This window comes from Octodon degus, unplaced genomic scaffold, assembly GCF_000260255.1.
Source record: "Octodon degus isolate 3935 unplaced genomic scaffold, OctDeg1.0 scaffold00054, whole genome shotgun sequence".
Lineage (NCBI taxonomy): Eukaryota > Metazoa > Chordata > Mammalia > Rodentia > Octodontidae > Octodon > Octodon degus.
The window spans coordinates 10,004,039-10,012,955 of NW_004524630.1; the positions used below are offsets into that span (position 1 = coordinate 10,004,039).

The 8,917-nt window shown below is 37.5% G+C and overlaps 1 pseudogene; it reads left to right on the forward strand.

The window, feature by feature from the left end:
* The first annotated feature begins 5,773 nt into the window (after nucleotides 1-5,773).
* LOC101586914 lies at nucleotides 5,774-6,674 on the forward strand (annotated as a pseudogene).
* The last annotated feature ends 2,243 nt before the right edge of the window (nucleotides 6,675-8,917 follow it).

An 8,917-nucleotide genomic window follows, 5' to 3' on the forward strand; every position in this document is an offset into this window, starting at 1 on the left:
TGGCTGAAGCCTCCAGTGAACACTGATTTGGTGTCTGTAAGCAGAAGAAATATTTTCAAAGAATGTCTCCGTAGTTTTCACTAGTAAGTAAAAGTAAATGTGATACAATCTGATGAAAGAGCAATGTTTTATTTTGTTTTTTAATTCCTTTTTGCCTTGAGAAAGGTGACTATTTCAAGTAAATCCAGGCAATCCACAGTGAAAAATGCTTTATTTGAAGACAATATTCATTTCTAGTCTAGAGAATAACCCAGAACTGGTATTCAGCAAGAATAGAAGTACATAAAGTGATTCTTAATGGTCTAAAAAAAGGCCTTATTTCTTTATTATTCATAAAATACAGTTCTATTCGAAAAATTCAGCAGATCTTTATAAATACTGTAGGATCAATTATCTACAGTGATGATTTAGTTGATAGGATTTTTCTTTTAAGTTGAAATTTATTAAATGAATAAAATATAAAATTATATATATTTATCTATGGGGTACAACATGATATTTTGATGAAGGTCCATGTATGGTAGTGCTTAAATGTGGGTAAATATGTTATTTATTTATTTATTTTATGTATGTGGTACAGGATCTCGCTATGCAGCTCACACTTATAGCGAACCTCCTATTTTCAGCCTCCCCAGCACTGGGATTACAGGCATGTGCCACTATGCGGGGTATCAGTGGCCAGTTCAGCACACTTGGGGACTGGACAGAAGCAGCATATGGTGCCAGGGCTCAAACCCCAGTCCCTTCGCTTGCTTAAGTAGGTGCTTAGTCCACAGAGCTATCTCGCTGGCCCTTTACATATCATTTATAAATACCAGAAAATCAACTAAAGATTAAGATTGGTTTGTTTTTACTTTTTTACAGACATGTAATTTATTGAAACAGATTTTAATGTTTCTCAAGAGCCTTGTATGACAGATTTGGTCAACACTCCGCAATACTGCAACACTACTGGGAGATGAACAGGCCCCTGAAAGGTAGGATGGGCCAAGTGCCTTTTGGAGCTGAGGCAGGAGAATTGCAAGTTCAAGCCCAACCCAGATAACTAAGTAAAAAAAAATTTTAAAAATGACACATTGTGTAGCTCAGTGCAAAGGCCCTGGATCCAATAGAGAGGGGGAAAAAATTGCCTCTTTTGACTTCATTTCTCCAGGTATTTATTCACAGTGACAGAAACCTGAGGAACAAAATCATTAACCTGATGCACTTAATGTCGCAGTTTTCAAAGTCATAAAAATAAAATGGTAGGTATTGATTTTTATCTATGCTATCAGATAAAGGGGCAATGTTTGTCTTTATTTTGTTCTTTACTCTGAGCAAGATCATTTTTTCAAGTACATCCAGCCAATTATCATGATCCATAGCTTCTGTATTTGTGGGTGAACTTCCTCATCAAAATGTATTTATAATTCCCAGCTCCGTACCTGTGGTTCTTTCATAATAATTATGAAATATTTTTTCATAATATTTGTGGATAGAGACGGAGCAACAATAATCTGAGTCACCTGATTGTTTCCTTTCTAGATGAAAAGTAGATGGTAACACTTTGTCATGTTTTGTCTCTTAGAATATCAATGTCTTCTTTATTTAATGTCCTGGTTGGGCACATTTTCCTTTTTTTAAAAAAAATTTTGTGCTTTTTGTCAGCATTGTTCCCATTTAAACTGTCACACAGACAGTCACAAGTGCTCCCTGGCTAACATTCCTAAACACAAAAGAGTTGTTTATGACTATGAAAAAATATGCACTAGGTAAGCTTTGTTCAGACACAAGTTACAATACTTTTGTTTTTTGAAGTGAATATACCAACAATGTGTATTGGATACATTGTTTTAAACCAAAACACAAATAATACAGCAAATTTATGGAGCAGTCATGAATGAGGAACCTGGCCCTACGATCTCCCTAGAAGCAATGACTCATTATTCACGAAATCAATGTTTGTATGACTTAAGGGAACATAACTTCACACACTGCATGTACTGTATGTTATGTTGTTTTCGGGCACTAATAATTCCTGATATCTAAACAAGTAACTAACAAGAGATTTGAGATCTATTATATGTCTGAAAAGTTGTATATTAAATTAGATTCTGAAATCCAGAAATGTAATATTAGATTAAAACATCCGAAAGATCCTGATCACCATGTTAATCGTGATTTATAAATCAGTACAGTGAAGCAGGGGAAAGTACCATGGTCACTATGACACAGCACAACTCAGGGCTGTCTCTATTTGCCATATACAGTGCTCTGAATTTCACGATGCCATGTGTGAAATTCTGTAAATGTTCCTCAAGCTGCTGATGGCTGATGAGCCACGAAAGGTGAGAGTACTTACGGGTCAACACTGGCAGGTCAGTGGCCCAGGCTAAGCACGGTTCAGGGCAGCATCTCTCTCTCTGATGCTATCCTCTAACCCAAGTCAGCACTTACTTGATTAGGATAGCTCCTTAAAACAGAATAGCAGAGCAGCCCTAGGTGCATGAAAAACAAAGAGAAACTTGCCAAAACAGTTTACACTGAACTCAAGAACAATCAAAGTTTTATATCAGTGAGGCAAACGTGAAATCAACAAAAACAAAGTTAAGAATGAAAGGTTTTCCGAATTCCAGATGAAAAGAAACTAAAAAATGGGTCCTTTATGTGACCACACATGACAAGAAATGCAGCCTTTGCAAAAATAGTTTGTACAAGTCACTAAGCAGACAACGCCAATGCATAGCAGTAAAAGGAGAGCAAACTAGTTGGTAATAGGAAATCTCAGTGCGATGCTCAAATGTCCAGATTCCAACCAAAAGGGCCAGGGAGATAGCGCAGTAGAATACGCACTTGCCTGGCAAGCACGAGGTCCTGAGTTCAATCCCTGGTACCAGAAAAAAAAAAAGATTCCAACAAAAAATATGTATAATGTACAAAGGATCAGGAAAATACATCCCATTTGCAAAAATAAGTATATATGTTAACCAAAAAAATCCTTGAGGAAACACAAATTTTGGATGTATTAGACACATACTGTAAATCAAAGAACTAAAGGAAACTAGGAAAACAATGTATAAATAAGTGAAGACTATCACAAAAAGGTAATAACTTTTAAAAGGGTAAAACAGCAATTCTGGAGCCAAAGTGTACAGTAACTGTAATAAAGAAAATAATTAGCAGAAGGCTGCCACCATTTGAATTAAGAAAGAACAAATCTGCAGTGGTCAACATCAAGCTTAATTTTGCATAGGTACATGGAAGTGTGAAAAGGAGAACAAAGGGAAAAGATACCTAAATAAATCACAGTCAAATCCCCATGATATTGATAAAGAACACAATGAAGTGCACATCTATGAAATTTAATCAACCCCAAGCACTATCAACTCAGGAAGATCCCGTTATGGTGATGTGTAATTCAAAAACTAGACTTAAAATACATTGCAACCAAGCTGTAAAAACCTAATGGTAGAGAACACTGAAAACAGCAGCAGAGAAGCAACTTTTCATGGAAAAGATATGCTCAGTAAGATTGAAAAACAATTTCTCAGCAGAAAGGATGCAGTCTAGTGTGTAGTAAAGTGATATGTTAAAAGTTACAAAAGAAAAAAGTCAATTGTGAATTATTTATTTGACAAAATTATCTCTCAAAAATAAAGAACTTGGGTGTGGAGTTGCGTGCCTGAAATCCCAGCACTTGGGAGGCTAAGGCAGGAGGATTTCTAAGAGTTTGAGGGTAGCCTGGGCTACAAAGTGAGTTCAAGCTCAGCTTAAACTACATAGCAAGCCCCTGTCTCACAAAAACTAAGTAAACAAATAAATAAGACATTAACACATTTCCGGAAAAGCAAAAGCTGAGGGATTTCTTTCCTACCAAAATTGCTCTATAAGGGAGTCCTTCTAAATGAAACCATTTCCCTAACTGGAACAACAAAGAACTAAAGATGACTGATAAAGATAGCCACATAAAGTAAATGTAAAACATGGTATTTTAGCTTGAAAATTCACTTTTTCTTTCCTCCAAGACTTAAAATATAAATATATGAAAGTAGTTATGAGTCTGTGCTATTTGGCAAACGATGTATTTTCAAGCCGGAGCCACCTGTGCACACAATATGCACATGAATGCTATAAAGATCTCTCAGGGTTACAACTTTTAAAAACTGCCATTAACTACTTTCTCTTTAGTACCCATAAAAAGCCATGGAGCTTTGCAGATAGATATTCATGGCTGAGTTACTGTTGGACATTTTTGCCTGAATCAGCATTGTCCATGTTCTTGCATTGCGTTTGCTAGTGATACTGTATTCCTTTGCATTAAGTCACAGGACGATTTCTCACTCAACTTCACAATTTTTTAAAAAATCCAATGCAAGCAAACAAGGAAAAAGCAGAAACATGAAAAGATAAGGCAAAAAAGAAATGTCTCCAAAACACTCAAGTTCTCCAAAGCTGATCCAGGAGGAGGAAATCACAAACTACACAGCACTTGCATAAGTCTAAAGGCTACTAAATGCAGTTAGAAGTGAAAAAAATGAAGTCACAGTGGATACTGCCAATATCCAGAAAAATTATTAGCCACTAATTCATAATCACATGTGTCAAAAACTAAAGAACTCAGAAAAAATGGAGAGTTCCATAGCTGTATAAGAATGGCCAAAAATGAACCAAGAAAGCTTAAAAATCTTGGACCATCTAATAACAATGAAATTCAAGAAGTAATTAAAAAAAAACTGCCAAGTAAAGTCCAAAACCTGATGGATTCCCAGCTGAATTCTATAATAACTTCTGAGAAAATCTAACAGCTATATTTCTAAAACTTTTTTAATGAAATTGCAAGTGAAGGAATACTTCCACAATGCTAACATTATCCTGATCTCAAAATCAGAAAAGGATCACATTTTTTAAAAAGACAAATATAGGCCAGTTTCTCTAAAGAACATGGTTGTGAAAATCTTTAATAAGATGCAAGCAAATAAAATGCAACAAGCCATCAAAAAGATCAATATGCTATGACCAAGTAGGCCTCATCCCAGGAGTGCAAGGATGGTTTAACATGTGCAAATAAGTAAATATAAGTTCACACACAAACAGAAGCAAGAACAAAAATCACATGATTATGTCAACAGATGCAAAGAAAGGCTTCCAACAAAATCCAACATCCACTTATGATAAAATCCCTAAAGAAAATAGGTGTTGAAGAAGTTTACCTCAACTTGATTAGAGTGATTTCTGACCAATCCACTGTCAACGTCATGTCAAATGGGCAAAAGTTAAACCCTTCCCTATCAAATTAGGAAAAAGACAATTATGCATTTTCATCATTCCCATTCAACATTGTTCTCAAAAATTAGCCAGAGCACTCAGCAAAAAAAAAAAAAAAAAAAAAAAGAAAGAAAGAAAGGGGATAAATATAGGAAAAGAGAAAGTTAAATTTTTATTTGCAGATGATATGATCCTTTACTTACAAGATCTAGAGTATTCTATCAAAGACTCCTGCAATTGAGAGCTGAATTCAGCAACATAGCAGGCTGCAACATAAACTCACCAAAATCAATGCCATTCCTATACATGAGAAAGAATTCATTGAAAAAGCAGTAAGGAAAACAATACCATTCACAATAGCATAAAAATTAAATAACTAGCTGTTAACCTAAGAAAATAAAAGGTATTTACAGTGACAATTACATCACTCTGAAAGAGAAAATTGAGAGGAACATCACAAAATGGAAAGACACACCCTGTTCCTGAATAGGAAGAACTGAAACAATCAAAATGTCTATATTCTTCTTTTTCTGGGAAACACCAAACGGCGAATGACACCGGTGCAGCAGGAGGGGCCGGGGGTCCCGGGGGCCCAGGCATGGGAGGCCTCGGCGGCTTCCGTGGAGGTTTCGGCAGTGGCCTTCAAGGTCATGGGTGCGGCAGAGGCTGGGGCTGGGGCCAGGGCCAAGGCCACAGGGCTCACGGCAGTAAGGCCAAGGACAAAGAGTGGATTCCTGTCACAAACCTGGGCTGTCTGGTCAAAGACATGAAGATCAAGTCCCTGGAGGAAATTTAATTTTTTTCCTTGCCCATCAAGGAGTCTGAGATTATTGACTTTTTCCTGAGCACATCCCTTGGGGATGAAGTTCTGAAGATCATGCCTGTGCAGAAGCAAACTCGTGCTAGCCAGCGGACCAGGTTCAAGGCATTTGTCGCCGTTGGTGACTACAACGGTCATGTTGGCCTGGGTGTAAAGTGTTCCAAGGAAGTAGCCACTGCCATTCGTGGGGCCATTATCCTGGCCAAGCTCTCCATTGTCCCTGTCAGGAGAGGCTACTGGGGAAACAAAATTGGCAAGCCCCACACTGTTCCTTACAAGGTGACGGGCCGCTGTGGCTCTGTGTTGGTGCATCTGAACCCTGCCATTGAGGCACTGGCACTGTCTCAGCCCCTGTGCCCAGAAGCTGCTGATGATGGCTGGTATTGGTGACTGCTACACCTCTGCTAGGGGCTGCACTGCTACTTTGGACAACTTTGCTAAGGCCACCTTTGATGCCATCTCCAAGACCTACAGCTATCTGACCCCTGACCTCTGGAAAGAGACTGTGTTCACCAAGTCTCCCTATCAGGAATTCACCAACCATCTTCTGAAAATCCACACCAGAGTCTCTGTCCAGAGGACTCAAGCTCCCGCGGTAGCTACAGCATAAAGGGTTTTTACACAAAAATAAAATGAATTAAGTCTGAAAAAAAAAAGTCTATACTAAGATGGCAAACCTTCGATGTATTGCTATCAATTACACCAGCCTCTGTGAAGTTAGATGTTTTATTTTAAGCTTTAAAAATAAAGATGCAAATAACTTCTGTCCAGTAAAAAAAAAAAATGGAAAAAATTTTCTATATTTCCAGAACTGATACACAGATTTAGTGCAACCCTAAGCAAAATACTAATGCCACTGCTCAGAGAGCTAGAAGAAAAAAATCCTAAAATTAGCACGGAATCACAAGGGACCCAGCATGCCAAGAGGAACCCAGGGTGACAGAAACAAAGCAAGCTGCATCACAATCTTAGACTTGAAGTTTTATTGTAAAGCTACAGTAATTAAAAACTGTACAGAACTGGTGTAAAAAGAGGCATGTAAGTCAAAGGCACAGAAATGGAAGATCCAGAAACAACTCCTAACCTCCTGCCATCTGCATGAAACAATGTCTAATTTTTTTATTGCAACTGGAACTTACAATCTGCAGCCTCCTCTTCTCTCAGGCTTTAACAAATGAATGGTAAAACTATATAGTATCACTAAATACTTGGCCAATATCACAGATCTGACCAATGTCATAGAGTAAACTCAGTGAGTAGATCCTGGAGATAAAGGTAATCATGAGAAAATATCATTCTGTAAAGAGGAAATTTATTTATGATACCAGAATAGAAAAGCCCTTCTAAACCTGCCTCAATATCTACAAGCCATAAAAGGAAAAAATAAATTGATACATGACACTAAATCAAATCAGAGTTTATTCATGACATAAAACACAGAAGGGAAACAAGAAGGTCATGACAAATTAGGAAAAACATGTTTGCAATTCAATCAAAAATATGAATGTCGTTGATGTATCGCCGCACTATAGGTAGAAAATCAATAATTTAGTAAAAAAAAAAAAATGAAAGGGAGATGCAAACAGACTTTAGAACTGAGGAAATATCAATGTGTCTTAAGACAAAAGAACTTCAGTGTCAACCAAGCTAGAAAAATTCTTTTTAAAGCTATTCTGTAATACTGCTTCTCACCCCCAGGTTTGCAGGACACAAAGTCCAATAAAAGGCTGTGCTGGTAAGAGGTAGAAAGGTTAGTACATGTACAACCCCATGGAAGCTAGTCCTAGATGTCACTAGTGAAGACACATTGGTCTTTTGCTCAATAATCCTACATCTGGTTATTTTAAACACACACACACACACACAGACACACACACACACCTGGTAAAATATTCATCGATATGTGTGGAAACTTCTGTATTTTCTTTCTTTCTTTCTTTCTTTCTTTCTTTCTTTCTTTCTTTCTTTCTTTCTTTTTTTTTTTTCAGAATCGGGGTTTGAACTCAGGCCTTTGCACTTGCCAAGGAAGCACTTATTCTACTGAGCCATCTCCCCAGCCCCAATCTCCTGTATTTTCAATAAGCAGCAAGAAGTTCAAATCTAATCAAGCATCCAGGAATAAGGCTCTGTTTAAGCAAGTTGGATCAAGTCATAGAATAGTAAAAATACTCTGCAATTAAAGACCATTAAAAATAATAAATTAAAAAAGGAATCACTATGTGTACTAATACGGAAAAAATGTTCTAAATTTATTAAGTACATTAACTGTAATGGGGTGCATGTTATGTCATCATTTGCATTTTAGAAATTAGAGAGGAAAAATGCATCAGTGTTTCCAACCCAACAACTGTTCTGGAGAGGACACTCGAGATCCTTCATGCCACGACGTGCCTGGTGGATCTTTCCAACAGTCAGGCTGGGTGGCCTTCTACATTGCCCTCAGGGATCAGGGGCCAGTGACCATCCTCACTCACTGGAAGCTGTGCCAAAAGAGTTGCCAAGTATTTTTAATACTATTGCTAGGTTTGGACAAATGAGATGGTGAGAGAGGATGGAAATGAACAGCAGAAGCTTTGAACATATATGTACATATGATAAGCAACACAGCACTCATTACATGATATATATGCACACTTATCACTACATATATATATATATATTTGCATGCATATGTGTGTGGGTGAGAGAGAGAAACAGGCAGACAGACAGACAGACAGACAGACAGACAGACAGACAGACAGACAGACAGACAGAGCTCCAGGTTTCATTCTACTGGGTTCATATAATCATGCAGCCCACTAACGATGCTAAACGCTACCACTCAATAACTGAACATATCTGTTTCTAAAAGTT